Source organism: Mirounga leonina, unplaced genomic scaffold (assembly GCF_011800145.1).
Source record: "Mirounga leonina isolate KUSES-001 unplaced genomic scaffold, KU_Mleo_1.0 Mir_172, whole genome shotgun sequence".
In the NCBI taxonomy this organism is placed as follows: Eukaryota; Metazoa; Chordata; class Mammalia; order Carnivora; family Phocidae; genus Mirounga; species Mirounga leonina.
In genome coordinates, this window is record NW_023270442.1 from 3,197,013 (window position 1) to 3,216,591 (window position 19,579).

General features: G+C 35.7%; 1 pseudogene; it reads left to right on the forward strand.

The window, feature by feature from the left end:
* The first annotated feature begins 1,400 nt into the window (after window positions 1–1,400).
* LOC118018869 lies at window positions 1,401–2,661 on the forward strand (annotated as a pseudogene).
* Window positions 2,662–19,579: the final 16,918 nt, after the last annotated feature.

The window sequence follows — 19,579 nt, forward strand, 5'->3', positions numbered from 1 at the left end:
ACACTGATTTTTTCAAGATCATACAATTTAAAACCCATGATTAAAAATACGTTAGACCTTTGTAGACCCCTAAAACGTTTCAGAAACCTGTAAGAAGCACTTTTGTACATTAATAAGTTAAGTCCTCAGTAGAATCCCATGAAACATGTAGTGACATGTCTTCACTTTATATAGATCCTAAAATAAAGATCTGGATAAGTTAAATGTAACAACATCCCACCACACTTATAATCTACAAAAGTAGAAGTCAGGGTTAGCTCTCTCTGATTCCATGGCCTTTATTCTCCCCATCACTGCTGATCAGTTTCTCCTGTTACCTGTTTTGATATATACTCAGTAACACTATTTCACTACTTTGATAAATGCAGCTCAGCATTAGGCACAACCCACCGGACATTTGCAAATATTATGTTAAATTCCAAGTTAAAATTGACCAAAATCCTTCCAAGTGCCACTAATTACGTCTGCAATAATCTCTCAAAATTAAAATAAAAAAAAATTTAACTCAGCAATGCTCATTTACTTCTCTTTTAGACCTACAGGGTTGGAGTTTATAGCTCCTTTGAGTTGAATCCCAAAAAAAGTCTTGAGATTTAAAAAAAAAAAAAGCTCATAGAAATTTCTATATTGTATAAAAGTGTTATAGTTAATAGGACTGGGAATTCCTGACAGAGTAATAGAAAGAGAGGGGAAAGGAAGCTTGAGATTTGGAAGAGGATGATTGCTTATCTTTTGATCATTTGTTCATCGTGCCATGTTGTGTAATCACTGTACCCATCTTTTCCATCATCAAAGAAGGCAACATGACGTTGTTTGAGTCATTCTCTTTTATTCAATGAGTTTATCAATCAGTCTGTACTTCCATCTGTGTTTTTGCTTTGACTGAACTTTTCTCTGTGTTTAGCACCATTAGATTAGAAACTGCTATGGTGAATCTGAAATGGTTTGGAGACAATGGGAAAGCTGTAGCAAAGGCAGAAGAAAATTATGAGATATTTGATCTCATTGGCAGTCAGTTTGATATCTGGTATTTAATGGAAAATAAGTGAACATTTTTACCCCTGACCTTTTCACTTTAAAGTGAATTACTGTTATATATTTTCCATCATTAGTTTTTCCTCTAATCTTTTTTTCCTCATAGAAAGCAATTGACTTGAATAAAACCCCATCTTTTCTGAATCTCAGCATATATTCTCTTTGAATGTGGATAGTAAGTTATTTTTTTTCCTATACCTATCTAACATGGGTGTTCTTAAATAGCTTCAGGATAAATGTTAGGACTTCAGAGGTTTTAGTTTAGTTTTGTTTTTATCTCACTTTTAGCCTGCTGTGAGTCATTTTTCTTAAAGTTGGAAAATCCATTCCTTTAAAATTAATTGGCATTGATTCAAAACAATGTATCCTAAGTTTTGCTGGTATGGTTTATACCAATTATGCCCTAAAGAATATTAGGATAATTCAAAGCTACACAACAAACAACTAATAAAGTATTGAATAGACATAATAAATTAAAATATTTCATAGGGTATTTGAGACTAAATCGACAGTCAAATAAAAATGGAAAGAGGCTATTCCACAATGTATAACTTGAGAAAAAAGAAATCCTACTATAACAGAAGAATGCTGCTAAATGTTCATAGGAGCACAGATTTGCTACAGGAAAGTAAATATTTGACTTCCTTCACACCGTAGACCAGACACAGTCCCAGACTCATGTCACTAGCATGTCCATGTGACCAGTTTGAGAGGCTACCAAGACATGTATGGCTCTGTAAGAGTGATATGGGCCATTAAGGGACACATTTTCTGTGGAGAATAAACCAAACCAAACCAACCCAAAAAATAGTAAGTCTTTTTCTGCCTAGTGCAGCCATGGCTCATGGTCCCAAGAAGCATCTAAAGCATGTAGCAACTCCACAGTTTTGGATGATAGATAAACTGACTAGTGTGTTTGCTCCTCAACCATCCACTTGTCCCCATAAGCTGAGAGAATATCTCCCTCTCATCATTTTCCTAAGGGACAGACTTAAGTATGCCTTAACAGGAGATGAATAAAGAAGTTCTGTACGAAACGTTTCATCAAGATTGATGCAAGGTCTGAACTGATATAACCTACCCTGTTGGTTTTATGGATGTCATCAGCATTGACAAGCCCAAGGAGAATTTCCATCTGATCTATGACACCAAGGGTCGCTTTGCTGTTCATTGGATTACACCTGACGAGACCAAGTAGAAGTTGTACAAAGTGAGAAAGACCTTTGTGGGGACAAAAGGAATCCCTCATTTGGTGACTCATGATGCTCGCACCATCTGTTATTCTCATCCCCTCATCAAGATGGATGACACCATTCAGATTGATTTGGAGACTGGAAACATCACCGATTTTATCAAATATGGTAATCTGTTTATTGTGACTGGAGGTGCTAATCTGGGAAGAATTGGTGTGATCACCAACAGGGAGAGACACCCTGGTTCTTTTGATGTAGTTCACATGAAAGATGCCAATGACAACAACTTTGCCACCCGGCTCTCCAACATTTTTTTTTTTTTAATTGTCAAAGGAAACAAACCATGGATTCTCTTCCCTGTGGAAAAGGTATCTACCTCACTATTGCTGAAGAGAAAGACAAGAGACTGGCAGCCAAACCGAGCAGTGGGTAGAATGGTCCCAACGTGACATGATTGGAAGTCTTTTTACTTAATAAAAGATCATACAGCATGATAAAAAATAAAAACATAAACATCCACCTAAAATTGGTTCTACTTTTTATTGTCATTACATACTGACAATTTCAAACAATATCAGTGATAAAATGCTCCTCAAGACAGTGACGATTGCTCCCATGGCCTCTCTCCCTTGGTATGTCACTGATCAGGAGTCAAGACTGGAGCCTGCCATGTGTGGTACAAGAGAGTGCATTTGACTACAGAACAAAAATGGAATCCATGGGCCCCGTGGTCATTTTTTTCTCTTTTCCATTCTCAAGGGTTGAGAAGGAAAGAGCTGCTGGTTTTTCTCTAGGTGTTACTTAAGTGGATTTCATAATAGTCCATTTTTTCTTGATAAGGATAGAGAGGGCTAAAACTTGAAGCAAAACTGGAACATCGAGAAATTTATTCCGGGGAATTTCTCAAGGTACAAATTTCTTAAAATTTATTTCTTAGTTTGTTACTGAGATGGAGAGTTTGGTAAAAAAAGAAAATTAAAAAAAATGCTTGAATCTTTGATGAAATAGTGCTAAAATGTTACAGATATATTTATGCCTTAGTTGGCTTTGGCTCAGAAAGTTTCTCATTCTCCATTTATGTTAACCCCTTTCTCAGGTTCAATTTAATTCCCCCTTTTCTTTCACATGAGAAAAAATGCCACACACTTTGATTTAGGAGCAGTAATAAGAAATAAATCTTCTGAGATTTTACTTTAATTAAAAAGAGTTATGTCTGCTTACAATTTTTTTTTCTTTCTACATGCAGTGATTCTATTATCAAGGATGCTATGGACAGAGAAGTGGAATGTGTGCATTTGAATATGGGTACATGGACAAGAACAAATATTAATTTAGTAGTTTTACATTACTTGGGAGGCTCTGTATATTATAACATTTCCCATTACAATTAGATCTATCAAGATACTCAATTTTTAAACACATATTTATATTTTCAGAAAGGCAAAGATATTTCCAGAGGGAAAACCCATGACTGTCTTTTTCATTTCCCCCCAAATGACTTTCTTTTTAGTAACAGTATATAGTTTTTTCTTAAAGTATTTATGACTCAGAATAATTTCAGAAACCACCTCTGTAGATCTAGAATATACAGAGTTAAGAAGGCATCGGTCCCTCATACTGTTTCATATCATCTGTGATATTGGGAATGTTCTTGGTATCCTGGACAGGAACCACTAGCCACATGTGACACTGAATAATTGCAATGTAACTAATGTGGTTAAGTAAAATTTAAATCTTGTCATTTTCATTCATTTAAACTTAAATGGCCACAGGAAGTTAGCGGGTACCCTATTATTCATTGCAGCATGTACAGCAGTTCATTTAAAATATACTTGCTCTGGAAAATAATTTTTTCTCCTTGCTATTTAATAATACCAGAAAAAGATACTACTTTCCTGTGTGTGTGTGTGTGTGTGTATACATACATATACTATAGATATATATATGTATATATATATATATATGTATATACATATACTATATATATATATTTTTTTTTGCCAAGATAGACTGGACTGTTCCATTAATCAGTATACCCTGAAGTTCTAGTGGCTTAACAGAACAAGTATTTGATTTCGCACTGCATGTCCAGCACTGTTTGGGGGCTGTGCACAGGAATCTGGATGCCTCATGACGTCAAGGGCTGCAACATCGGCGAGCAAAACTGTGGATAACTCACAAGGGCTCTTAACTGACTCCCACCAGAAGTGACACATGAGACTTTGCCTCACAACCCATTAGTCAGAACAGTCACATGGCCCCAGTAAACCTCCAGGAAGGTTTGGAATCTTGGCAGAGCCCAGAGCAGAGAAAGCGGATAATGGTGAGTAGAAGTAATCACTGTTGTTCTGTATTTCACCTGTGTGATCCTGGACACATCAGATTCTCCAACTTCCAGTTTCTTCCTCCCCTTAAAACAGGAGTATTAAAGCTGATCCCCTAGAAATACTGTGAGGATTTTAAATAGGATAATCTGGTGGAAATTGAATCACACAGAATCTGGCTCATAGTAAATGCACAATAAAGGTCAGTTCTATTGCTTTTTTAGCTCATTGTTTATTTTTCATGCTGAGTATTTTTCCTTTGACTATCAGTTTAAATGCATGCATGCACCATAATATTACTACTTGCAATTTCACTTGGTGTTATGTTTGTAAATTTTTTACTAATAGGATGAGAAGATTATTCGCTGACACAAAATTAAAGGAAACATGAAATATAAGTCTTTTAGAATAATTGTTGACACAAAGTATTTATTACCTAATAGTATACTTACTTGGGAACTAAGTTAATATAGAAATGCATATAAAAACTGAAAAAAATACAAAAGTGTCATCTCTTGGTAATTTTTTTCCTTTACTCTCAGAAGTAAAAATTTCATAAATCTGAAATACTCTGCAAAATAGAACCACACAGTGTTTTCAGGCATGGTGTGAGCAATGTTAGGGGGGAAGCAAATGGAAAATTAACCATGTATAATGGATACTTGAGTAAATATTAGAATGAAAATATGTTTATATAGCTAGAGGGCAAGTTCCTGCTGCTCCTAGGCATATTTAAATTATGCATTCTTATTTTAGAGGATATGTGACCTTTATATTGTGCTATTTTGGAAATGGCGTCTTTTCATGATTTTGGTAAGAAAATGCCATTGTGTTCTTATTTAATTGTGTCTGATCAGTTTCTAACTAGTATTTAATAATAACAAGGCTCCTTGATTAGTGTCCTTTATTTTAGTGATGGTTACATTCTTTCATATGAAGACAAAAAACAAAAAAGCTCCATCTTAGTTCTTGAGACTGAGACTACTTGACCAATGTTATGTCTCATTAATGCACCATGAGAGCTGAGGAGAGCTTTAGTCTCATTACAGTGAGGATATTCAGGGCCTTCTGGTGAGTGCTTGATCACAGTAGCATATTGTGGAATCACCCAGACATCCCTCCCTTTTCCACCTGCTTAGATATCCTCACACCCGCTGTCTTCTTACACACACACACACACACACACACACATACACACACACTCCAGTACCAACTCTGCATTTTCTTTCTTTTTTACATTTTTCTGCTGTAGTTCTTAGAATGGAGACTGTTGCCATCCTGGTTTGGACATAGACATATTCCAGAAGGGCCTATATTATGATGACTCAGCTTCAGCTACTATTCTTTCATTCACAACTAGCTTGAGGCTGAGACACTGCAAAAAATAAGCAAAGTCTGGTGCAAAAGCTTATCCTTTAAATAAGCAATCCCATTTCCGATAAGCTGCTATGTGCCGCTCTCCAACCCCACATTTAATAACTCTTGGTCCCATACACAAAGCTGAGAAAGAAATGAACTTTAAAAATGTTAAATGCGGGGGCGCCTGGGTGGCTCAGTCGTTAAGCGTCTGCCTTCGGCTCAGGTCATGATCCTGGAGTCCCGGGATCGAGTCCCGCATCGGGCTCCCTGCTCGGCAGGGGGTCTGCTTCTCCCTCTGACCCTCCCCCCTCTCATGTACTCTCTCTCTCTCTCATTCTCGCTCTCTCAAATAAATAAATAAATAAATATTAAAAAAAATAAAATCAGTGTATGGGTGCCTAGGTGGCTCAGTCATTAAGTGTCTGCCTTCAGCTCAGGTCATGGTTCCAGGGTCCTGGGCTCGAGCCCCACGTCGGGCTCCCTGCTCAGCGGGAAGCCTGCTTCTCCCTCTCCCACTCCCCCTGCTTGTATTCCCTCTCTCGCTGTGTCTCTCTCTGTCAAATAAATACATAAAATCTTTAAAATAAATAAATAAATAAGAAATAAATAAATTTGAATGCCTAATTTGACAAAGTCTAAAACTAAAACATGTCTGTAGACATTTCTCAAACAATAAAAAGAAACAAAGACTAAAAAATGCCTTCCAAAAATCTAATAGCAAGCACCATGTTACCAATTTCATGTTAGTTTTCTAGATTTTATTTATATTTTATCCCTCCCCCCCGTTTGACAATAATTATTATTCATAATAATACTTTTGAAAAATAGGGGCGCCTGGGTGGCTTAGTCAGTTAAACATCAGCTCAGGTCATGATCTCAGGGTGCTAGGATTGAGCCCCCTGCTCTCCCTCTGACCCCTGTTAGTGCTTTCTTTCTGTCCTGCTCTCTCTCTCTCTCTCTCTCAAGTAAATGGATAAAATCTTAAAAAAATAATAATACTTTTGAAAAATAATAAGAATTTTGAAAAAAATAAAAAAAAGTAGTGTTTAAATAGTCAATGTTTATTTGGACTCATGCTCGTGAATTTCGATTTCTTTCATCAGTGGTGTTTGTTGTTTAATCTTGGTCTAGCCTGGTGGCACCTGAATGGCTCAGTCGTTTAGCGTCTGCCTTCGGCTCAGGTCATGATCCCGGGGTCCTTGGATCGAGCCCCGCATCGGGCTCCCTGCTCAGTGGGAAGCCTGCTTCTCCCTCTCCCACTCCCCCTGCTGTTGTTCCCTCTCTCACTGTGTTTCTCTCTGTCAAATAAATAAATAAAATCTTTTAAAAAAATGTTAAATGTGGCTCTAGTTATCTGACACAGATTTTATAATGTCTTCACCTATGAAAGTTGATATCCCTTTCTGTATATCATTTTTAAACAATACTTCCCAGCATACAATTAGAATTTGGAACGTCATAAAACTTAGTAAATGTAATTTTAATATAAAAGACTTAATTTTTATTTAGATAGAAAACAGCTTCTTAGATGCCACTTTATTTTCTGTGTGTGTTTGCATGAACTTGGAACTTACCAACCCTGTTAAATCATCTTGTTATGTTCAGCCTTGCATCTGAAGCACTGAGCCCGGGAGACCGTCATTGACAAGAAATAGCTTCTGTTTCAAGTTCTTGTAAAATCCATTGTCGTGTCCCTAATTTTCTTGTTACTACTTCTAAAACTAATCAGAATATGTTTTTCTGTCTATCTCAAAATTAATTGCGAAGTTAGGTACAACCCGAGGATTCTCTCATTTGTTTCCTTTCCAGGTGATAAGATTTTCAGATCGAACTACAGTCCTTAAAGCTGAATTTCATGTTTGCAAAAGCAAGGAAAAAAATAAACGACTATAGCAAAGTGTGGACAATGCTTTTGTAAGAAGGGATTGATAGTATCCAATGAAACATTTTAGCAAAATGTGCCTTTCAAACCAGTCTATCCTGACAGAAGTTTCTAGGCAAAATTACTCATTAGCATTTAATCAAGACAGTCCTGGGCCTTGCATATGCCTCCAGCAACTGTCAAGATACTGTATTTAAATGATGAATAAAGTGACAATGGAAACAAAGGTTCTTCATAGTCTAAAGTGTCAAATTTAGAACAGAGCATAAACCATTAGTTCTAGAATATGTGCATATGAGGTTAATATTTCCCTGTCAAATTCCAGCACAACTTTAACATCTATTTCATAGTGAGATATATATAGAACATAGATTTTAAAAAAGAAACAGTTAAATCCATCTAATGCAAAGGATGCATAAAAGTAAGGTGTAATTGTTCATAATAATATGTATACTTTTAGTTCAATCTGTTTTACAGTCATTAATAAAAATATGAATATTTATAGATTAGATATCAGACTGGGTACAAATATCTTCTCCTTGCCTTCTCAAGGTCTCATTAAATGTCAGAACTTCTAAAGTTTCACAGAGAAAAAAGATTTATATGAAGTATATTTTGTATCCATTTTCAAATATGTTAACATGCATATAAATGTAACATATTTCTATATTTTTACTCTAATGATAAACTAAGGAATGTGTTAGGCAAAATTATTTGCAGGTAACAAAAAGCGTATGACAATCTTGAAGCAGAAGTATTGAATATAGGGAAATAGTAAGCACAAGCATGTTGGAAGGTCTAGAAAAGCAGGGTTTAGGTTGGGCCACCATTATAATGACTACCAAAACTGCTATTGAAATCGGCATGACCACTGTTGTGTGCTGACCACAGGCACTTACTTCCTTGTCAGGTTCCACCAGAACTGTGGGCCCTAGAGCAAGTGGATCTCTGCTTCCATGCTCAGGAGAAAGAGAATGGCTTGAGCACCTGACCTCTCCTACTGTTGCAGGATCGCCGGTTCTTGTCTCACCGAGTCAAAGAACATATCTCATGGACACCAAAGAGTAAAGTGAAGTGAAAGTTCATTAAGTGAAGGTGAGAGCAGAAAGGAAAGAAGAAGCTCTCCGGAGTGAGAGGGGTCCCAACAGTGTTGCTACTGAGGGTTTTTAGGGATGGCCTTTGATTGAAAACTTGACCAGGAAGCTTGTGGCCTTGAGATTCTTGCGCCATCTTGGTTTGAACAAGGACCATTGACAACACTCTTTATGACTTACTTCTTTGAGGTCTGGTCATTTTCTGTGATTACAATGTAGCTGCCAAAGACAAATACTCTCTGCCATCCAGGGCCAGGTGGTCTGCTGTATTCCCTAAATTCTTGTTCACTCTAACTTAGCACTCCTGCCTGCCAGGAATAGTTTCAGAGCCAAGTCAGGGGCTCCCTATCTCTCCCTGCCTATGCCTTAACCCTTGCCTTACTCACTACCCCATCAATTCCCTTTTAATATAATTTGTACAACCCAAATTGTAAAGGAATTTAGGAAATTTAGGCTTTTCTTTGTTTTGTTTTGTTTTTGACTTTCTAACCTCTGTGGTACAGGAGGCCCCAGAACAGTGTTGGCCTCCAAGGATAGTGATCCAATCTTACCAGTCTGACACAAAATGCTGAACCAGATATCTGGAAAATTGGGGGAAAAACAGTAATTAAAACGGAGAAAGCAGATTGGCAGATTAACTGCAGCACAGAACACCAAAAGAAAGGATAATTCTAACAAAAAAAAAAAAAAAGAAAGAAAGAAAGAAAGAAAGGATAATTCCTTTCCAGATAGAACTAGAAGAAATATAAACTCAGAGTAAGTATTAAAAAGCAGGGATGTGGCATGGGGAAATAATAAAAGTGATACGTTAAAAATTGAATTGCCAATTGTGTCACTCATTCTGCAACTTATAAAATAAAGCTGACTCACTCTATTTTAAAGATGTCTGTAATATTTTCCTTTGAACAGACATAGGTTCAAAGTTTACATTTCCTTTACTGTGGATCCAATCCTACAGTTTGATTCAAAAGTAATAAATATTTACATAGTCACAGTATTGTAAACACAGCAATGTATTGTTAATGTTAGAAACAATTTATAGTTAAAAATAGAAGCTTAACTATAATTTTAGAATAAGATACAGATACTATATTATTTTCAAAAGAAAGACTCAGGGATTAATTTAATAATCTATTATAGGGGTGGGGTGTGTTAGTACATCCTGACTAAAGGTTTTATTTAAGATACAGAAGATTAGTCATTAAACTATTCACCAGAATTAACAAAAAACAATAGCGTTAACATAGGTAACTTCTATGAATTGGGATTAAAGATGGAGGAAGAAAGGCTTCTAATTTTCATGCATATGGTCTATCTTATTTATGAACTTTGATAATCCCAAACCCTCTCATTGCTACTGAATTCTCAATTACTCCATATTTTTTTCACCAAAAGTTTGAGACCTGTTTTTCCCTTTTATACTGACTCCATCCATTCGGAGGCACAGCATGGATATTTCAACATTCCCTGGACTTTGCACTTGGATCACTGCTGTTTTTGTGTATTCATTTATGCTGGGTGAGTGTACCTATTGCTTGAATTTAATAACTGCCAATATGTGTAAGAACCCCAAGTTTTATGTCTAGCTCACTGGTTTCCTCTACACTTTAGATTCAGATATAAAGCTTCCTGTTGGTCATCTCTATATGGGTAATCCAAGGACATCTGGAAGTCATCATATCCAATGTTGGCTCTCTCAGTTGTTGGAATCACTAGTGACCTGATAGAGCACAGGGTCTTAGTGGATGATGTGGTTTAAGGTGGTGAGGTTAGGAGCCATTGGCCAAGAAAGAATTCGAGACGTCTCCAGTGCAAAATGTGTTTTTATTAAAGCAGAGGGACAGGACCTGTGGGCAGAAAGAGCTACACTGGGGTCATGAGGAGTCGCCCATTATATACTTCCAAGTTGGGAGGGTGTTAAGGATAGTGTAAGTCTCTAAGGAATTTTGGAAGCAAGATTTCCAGGACCTTGAGGGGGCTAGCTATTGTTGGGAAAAGGTCATTTATTACTGTCTAATAAAACCTTAGTCATGAGACCCTTCAGATGTGTATCGGTGGGTCATATGCTTGGGGGATGATTGCCAACATGTATCTGGGGGGATAGAGATAAAGGAATTTTCTAAAGCAGTTTTTATATGTTAAAGTAGACTTGCAAGATCTTGTGGGGTCAGGATAATGTGAAGCTAAGATTGCCTTTTGCTCTTAACAAAGTATTGACATCGAGCTAACTGAGTTCCTAGAGGAAGGTTACTCTGCCTATTTCAAGGACTTGTCAATGGACTGTAAGTGGTAAGGAAATTTAAGTTTTCATTTGCCTTTGCTTCCCACATCAGTTAATACTTCTCCCACTCAATTGTTCTTTCCTCAAATCAAATTCTTTTGAATTTTTTTCCATGCAAATATTTAATCTTTTTCCCCCTCTACCTTTTTTCATTGTGTTATTTTAGGCTTTCATGTTTTCTCGTCTAGAACCCTATAGTAGAACCTTCCTATATCCCTGCTTTCAGTCCTCTTGAATGTCCCATTTTCAACATAGCTATCAAAGTGACTTGCCTAAAATGCAAATCTAACTATGCTTCTTCTCTGCTCTAAAGCTTTCAGGGGCTCCCCTTCCCTAGAAGATATGGGCTAAGAGCCACAATGTAATAATTCTGTGACTCTCCATATTATCTATATCTTCAGGCACCTTTTAAATTTCCCCCTTTGTATTTTTATTTTCACAATCCCAAGTAACTTGCCACATCTTACATATATCCAGATGCCACAATGTTTCTCTTCTCCATGCCTTGCTTGGCCTCTCACTACCTTGTTTCTTAGGCTCCTTACTTGCTCTAAAAGAGGTTTCCATGAATAGTACTTCTCCATGCTTAGTTACATATGCCTTCTAAACACATATTATCCTGTATTCTTAGTACTCATTGCACTTGCCAGAGTATCTTAGAATAATCTCTTTTTTATGGGTTTGTTTTTCAGATAGCTAGATTCCTGGGGTCAGCATCTGGGTCTTAATTACCTCTTACCCTGTTGGCACGTCAAACAAATGCTTGTCAAATAAATTAATTAGTGAACAAATGACCCATTAATGATTCTTTTATCAGTGGGCATAATACACCTCTTCCATATCAAGAGAGATGTTCTTGAGCTACCAGTATGGCTAAGTTACCAGCATTGCTAAAAACAAAAACAAAAACAAAACAAAACAAAAACCCCAAAATCACAGCTGAGTATATTCCAAAGAAATCATTTCCTAAAAATTGAAAATATTAACTGGTATATTTAATGCAGAAGAGGGTAAACATGAAACTTTTTTTCTCATTTTGTTTGTTGCTCCAGTCCTAAGAAAGGTGTTTCTTTGAGCAGATGCGTCCAGGTGTCAGCCTGCAGGAAGTCATTTAAAACTGGGGCACACCAGGATAGTTTCCATGGAAGCAGAAATTAACCCCCAGGAACCTCATATGTTTTAAGAACCCTCAGGAGCACATCTGGTATGGCCTCCATCAGAGACGACAATTGAGGCAAATTCTTATTATAAAAGACAAGTAGAAGGAAGAGCAACCTCCTTAATCACCACTTCTTATGCTGCTAAAATCTTCCTTTGAAGCAGTATGTGTTTTATATGAATATTCAGAGTAAATAGCCACCCTTTAATTTGATTTTTAAAGTGTTCTTTTCCCAAATCATAAATTATTTTTATTTAAATGATTATACAATAGGAATAATAGATATTTAAGATTGATAAACACTTCCTGTCAAATAGTTTATCCATGCTTTTGCTTTTTGCACAAGTTTTTCTTTTTTTAATATTTGTAAATATCGTTAGTCATATTTTCTCAGGAAAGGTTTCAATAACTCAGAAAAAGACTGGATAGGGATTGTCACTCATCATGAAGGAAAATAGTGTGGTCTAACAATTCTCATTATTAAGAAGAATTCTTTAAGGATCATATTGGGTTTATTTAACAATCTGTGCTACGCACTGTTGTGTTTTGTACATATTAAGTTATTTAATATTATACATTTGTAAACTTGAACTCATTTAATCCTCATAACAACTGTCTCTAATAGAAACAATTACCATCTGGCTCTTTTCACACACACACACACAAAAAAAAGGAAACTCCGGCAAAGTCTTTTAAAAAATTTTCCCAGATCATGTAGTTAAAAAGTTGCAAAGCCAAAGGTCGACTTTTATCTATCTGGAATCAAAGTTCAAGATCCTTGCTGCTGTGTCGTGTCACCTCTTTCTTGTTTCTGCTGCAGGTAGAGTAGATGAAGATCCCAAATAGGGAAGGCTTAAAAAGGCCTGTATGATGTCATTTCGTGCAAGGATTTAAGATTTGAAAAGAATGAAAAGAAAATGAATGGAATTCTTGTCACAGATTCTTCAAGTGTTTGTTCCTTGTTCTTGTCTGGAATCTGCAACTGCTTAAAATCCCCTTTTACTTCTGTGACTTTCACTGGAATAACATTAGATGATGGATTTCTACAACATGAAAAAATGATTTTGCTTAACAAGCAGATCCAAAGCAAACGCTGTTTCTTGCCTCTATTTCAAAATTGACAACAAGAAGTATAATTAATGAAACAAGAATTTTAAGGAGAACCATGTTCTTTTAAGTGTCAGTAAGATATTTCTAAATAATATTAAATTAATAATTCCTTTTTTTTTCTGGCTATATCCATTGAAATGTCCCAGGAGCAATTTCAAACCTGTGATTCATGTAAGCATCCAGAGTCTTGTTCTTCTATACTACCATTTTTCCACTACATGATATCATGACCCTTTGGAGAAGTGAATTCATCATATTTGGAATTGAAAGGTACAGAGTAGCCTGGAATGCATTGCTATGTCAGAAGGTAAGACTGCTTTCAAGTTTCATTGCTTCATGTCAAAGACCCAGAGACTAAATTAACAGCATATTGGCTAAGTGCCAATAATTTTAGATCAAAAGAATATTGATTGAATTTGCCTTACAGTTAATATTTAAAAATCATAATCTGTAATGAAATATATACACAAAGATGCTAGCCAACAGTATTGATAAAGATGAAGAGGATGGAATACATTGTGCTGAATCTTCATAATCAGTTATTTTATTATCACTAAATTGTGACAACAAAGAACATAAAAATTAGTAAATGGAAATAAGACAGAGAGGTTGTTGATTTCTACTGATTTGAAATTCTCTAGATTGTCATCTTGGACCACAAAAAGACATGAAATGTATCTTGAATTCATTTGGGTATATTTTTAAATATCTTTAAGAGTTTTATGATCTTAAGATTACAAAAGACTGGTGAAATTTTATCAGGTTTAAAGGCATTTAAACTTACCATTTTTCAAGAACCTCGGGAATGTCAGAGTCATTGTGTAAAGAGCTTATTTGAAGTTGTCTCAGCTAAACAGTAATTTAACAGATGAAAATCATGAACAGTCTCTGGAAATGGCACTGAGGGCATACATTAAATGGAAAAGTACTTATTCAGGAAAATCTATATCATAGAAAAGCAAAGTGTTTGTGGCATTTGACCTCAACTTGCCCCCTCCGCTCGTAGCTTAGACAGAGCTCCTTCTCCACATAGCTCTCAGTCTTAAGGCCACAGTTCCAATCTGGAAGTGATAGGACACTAGAAATTTTTATACCATGTAGCTCTGTGTTGCAGAGTTGTATTCTAGCAAATGCATTCAGGAATACTGGAATTCACTTCCCCACATTGCCCAAAATAATAAGGCAGGCCAATAAAACTGGATTCTAATCACCCTGACACAGCTCACACTTAGGGTAAAGGCTCAAGACCAACTATTTTCTCCCTAAGATAAGGAACAAAACAAGGATGCTTGTTATCACAATTTTTCTTCAATAGTGTAGTGGAAGTTCTACCCAGGGAAATTAGTCAAGAGAGTGAAATAAAAGGAATTCAAATTGCAAAGGAAGAATTAAAACTATTCCCACTTATGTACAATATGATATATCTAGGGGTGCCTGGGTGGCTCAATTGGTTAAGAGACTGCCTTCGGCTCAGGTCATGATCCTGGAGTCCCAGGATCGAGTCCCGCATCGGCCTCCCTGCTCGGCAGGGAGTCTGCTTCTCCCTCTGACCCTCCCCCCTCTCATGTGCTCTCTCTCTCTCATTCTCTCTCTCTCAAATAAATAAATAAAATCTTAAAAAAAATATGATATATCTATCTATCATTTATCTATCATCTATATCTATCATCTATCTATCTATCTATCATCTATCTATCATCTATCTATCATCTATCTATCTATCTATCTATCTATCTATCTATCTATCTATCATCTATTGAGAGAAAAAGAGAGAGAGAATGCTAAAGAATACATTAAAACAAACACATAAGCATACCCACATGCACACAGATTAAAACTAATAAATGCTCTCAAATAAATGCTCTCAGTAAAGTTACAAGATGCAAGATCACTATACAAACATCAACTGTAGAGGCACCTGGGTGGCTCAGTTGGTTAAGCATCTGCCTTAGACTCAGGTCATGATCCTGGGTCCTGGGATTGAGCCCTGCATCACGCCCTGCATCAGGCTCCCTGTTCCACAGGGAGCCTGCTTCTCCCTCTGCCACTCCCCCTGCTTGTGTGCTCTCTCTCTCTCAAATAAATAAATAAAATCTTAAAAAATAAGTTGATTGTATTTCTATAGACCAGCAATAAAAAATACAAAAATGAAATTAAAACAATACCATTTGCTACAATAACATGAAGAACACTAAATTACTTAGAAAACATAGCAAAACAAGCTGAAGACTTTCACATTGAAAACTACAAATCAGGGGTACCTGGGCGGCTCTGTCAGTTAAGCACCCAACACGTGGTTTCCACTCAGGTCGTGATCTCAGAGTCATGGAATTGAGCCCCATGTCCAGCTCCATGCTCAGTGCGGAGTGTGCTTGAAATTCTCTCTCTCTCCCTCTGCCCCTCCCCTCATTTACACACATGCTCTCTCTTTCTCAAATAAATAAATACATAAATAAAATCTTTTTTAAAAAATCCCTACAAATTATTATTGAAAGAAATTACAGATCTAACTAAATGGAAACACATCCTGTGTTTTGGATCAGAAAACAATATTGTTAAGATGGCAATATTCCCCAAAATGACATACAGATTTAATACAGTACATAACAAAACCCTGGTTTCTTTTTATTTTATGAAAAACTTATCCTAAAATGTATATGGTTCTGCAAGTATTATGAATCGTGTTCTCCCAAAATTTATATGTTGAGTTCCTAATCCCTAGGACCTGAGAATGTGAGTGTATTTAAAGGTAGGTCCTTTAAAAGGTAATTAAGTTATAATGAGATCACTATGTTGGGCCCTAATCCAGTACTAACAGTATCCTTATAAGCAGGAGAAATTTGGACACAGACAGACATAAAGAGAAGACCATGTGAAAACACAATCTACAAGAAGATGATCACCTATAAGCCAAGGACAGAGGCTTCAGAAGAAACTACCCTGCTGATTCCTTGATCTCAGACTTCCAGCTTTCAGAATTGCAAGAAAATAAATTTCTGTTGCTTAAGTCACCTACTTAGTAGCATTTGGTTACAGTAGCTCCTGCAAACTAAGACAGCAAAGGACATAGAACAACCAGAACAACCTTAAAAATGAAAAGTTGGAAGACACATGTGTATGTATGTGTCTATATGTATATGTGTGTGTGTGTGTGTGTGTATGTTGTATTCTGACCATTTGCTTTCCTTGGGAAATTTTAAAGTAATTTACTTTAAAAAAATATTTATCTATTTATTTTAGAGAGAGAGAGGACGAGTGAGGAGAGCTTAGAGCAATATATGACTCTACGACATAAAACCCCAGAAACGGCAGATAACTCCTAGGACAAAAGAAAATTAAATAAAAAAATGAAAAGAACAAATACACCAACAAGATGAATTTGTCCCATTTAAAGGCCGTCAAACAATGCTTGGGTTATACATAATTTTTTTAAGAAAGAGGGAGGGGAAGGGGCAGAGGAAGAGGGAGAGAGAGAATCTCAAGCAGGCTCTATGCCCAGTCTGGAGCCTGATGCAGGGCTGGATCCCAAGACCCTGAGATCATGACCTGGAGAGAGAGGGGAAGAGAAAGAGAAGCAGACCCCCCCCCTGAGCAGGGAGCTGGATGAGATCATGACCTTGAGATCATGACCTGAGCCAAAACCAAGAGTTGGACGCTTCACTGACTGAGCCACCCAGGGGCCCCTAAAGCAATTTACTTTTAAAAGCTAGGGAAGTATCATTGTAGTGGAACAGACAGGTATATTAATGGTGCGCTACTTCAAGAAGTTGCGTGCGTTCCCTCTCCTTGACACAGAGAACAGAATGCCATAATTTATTTGTCCATTCATTCATTTATCCATTCCTGAATATATTCAAAAGCATTCATTGACTATTAGTGAATAATAATCACACTGTCAACTTAAAGCTAAGAAGCCATCTTCTTGAAGTGAATGCCTAGTAGAGGAGATAAGCTTATATCTAAAATTGTGTTTTTAAAGGAGACAATGGGGACTGAGAATAACTTTAGTAACTAGTTTAACCCTAAAGATGGTCCAATTAAGCTATTAAAATGTGCATTTATATCTAATTCCAAAATCCTTTCTATAAGTGCTGTACTTTTTTCAGATAAGAATATATTATAAAGAATATATCTAATTTATATACAAAATGAATTTCTAGGTTTATGTGTTAGCTGAGCTTGAATAATCCTTGATAGGGGATCTTATTTAGTTTTCATAATAAGTTGATTCTATTATTTAATTGTGTCAGCAAAACAAAGCTATTTTACTGTTTTCATTTGCGTCAGTTATGGTATCTCCCATTTGATGTTTACAATACTTCACTTACTATTCTTGTATGTCTGTTACATTGACCTGGCCTGTTCAATACTACTGCTCCATCATTTTTTTTTTACATTATTTTTTAGAGCATTTATTATACAGGAGAGTGAAATGTATCTGCCTCTCTAATTAGGAAATAACCTCAGGGGAGTAGGGCATGGACTTCCACATACTACATGTTCAAGAAATATTTATTTAATAAACCATTGACTTAGCTGACTGTGCATTCTGGTGGTAGTTTTCAGTTCTCTGAGACTAAACATCTTCCCAGATGTTCATACATTCAAATACTGATTTATGCTAATTATGCTTCTCCTTTAATTTGTCCCTTTCCCACGGAAATAAACTTCACTTTCTTAAGTTACTTGTAATCAATTCTTCAAGTTTTTAATTACTTTCTTTGCCCCAAAGTGAAAGTCTTATTTCTGAAAATGATGTATTACGCCGGAATATGCTTTATCAGTGTATGTTAGGTTTAATTAAACTAGAGAGTTCTAGGTAAGTTTTCTTGTGAAAACAAATTTGTTAAGCATAGTGACATTTGGAACCATTGAAAAACAAATTATGCACTTTAATCCTTGATTCCAAGGATTCTATTATTTTTTGTTTTGCTTTCAAGTTGGTTTATTTTTAAAACCTAGTTTGAATTCATATATTGATGTAATAGTAAGCTAAAACAGTCAAAAATGTCTAGGATAGTTTAACTATATAATTTAAAATTTATGATTATACTATCCATTAAAAGTCTAATAATATTATATCTATTTCATGAATATAATTATTATGAGCTATATTGCCTTACATTTTTGTGATAATAAAACAAATTTTATGCAAGTTTGTTTTAGATAAAAAATATTTCCCAGGTTTATAAAGTATATAATACGTCTGAGGTTTGGTGTATAAGAACATTTATTGACTACTGTGGATCACAAGTGGAAGGATCATTTTTATTCATTCATCAAATTTAAATTGAGTAATTATAACATTTCAACATTATGGTAGGCAGAGTAATCAGGATTTCTTTTTTTGGAATTACAATGTCAAATTGTATCTTTATTAAAATGATGTAATTAGATGTTCAGTTTGATTCTGAATTGTAGAAAACAAATACATGAAACACAACGTCATAGGCAATAAATGAGACCACTTTGTTATACCAGGAAGAACATTTATTTGAATAACAATTTATATAATGATAAATATTTTTGTAGGATGTGAATCATGAATCGAAACTATATTCATTTTTCATTTGACCTAACATATCCAACGGAATATCATTTGGAAAGTTTTGATTTGACTTAATAGCTTTTGACATATGTAATGTGAGCTAAGGCAAACAATATGTGTTGTTTTGTTTATATGTAGTTCTTGTATTATATAAGAAACTAATAAGAAACACTACTCAGTCTCTTCCCTTATTTCCATCTTTACCGCTATATTTTACTTTCTTAATATCTTATCTCAGACTTGTATATTATCTACATTCTAGATGATATCCATCAACATCTCTAGTTATATTTTTAAAACAAACTGACAGATCTTCAATGTTATAACATTGCTTTTTTCCCCTGAATTCCCAGGGATCATAAATTTTTTTCCATTGTCAGATCCTTTTTGTATTCACATTAATGGTAATAATATTAAACTCTCAGAAATTCATTAGAATGTTAAACAAGGCCCTTCACAAGTTAATCTGAATTTACTTGACCAGCCTAACCTCTTTCAATGTCCCATCCCAACTTTCTTGCTATCCCTCCAAATCTAATTAGGTACAAGCATTGGGCTCTGTATCATGTCTTGAGAAATCTAGTCTAGGCTGTG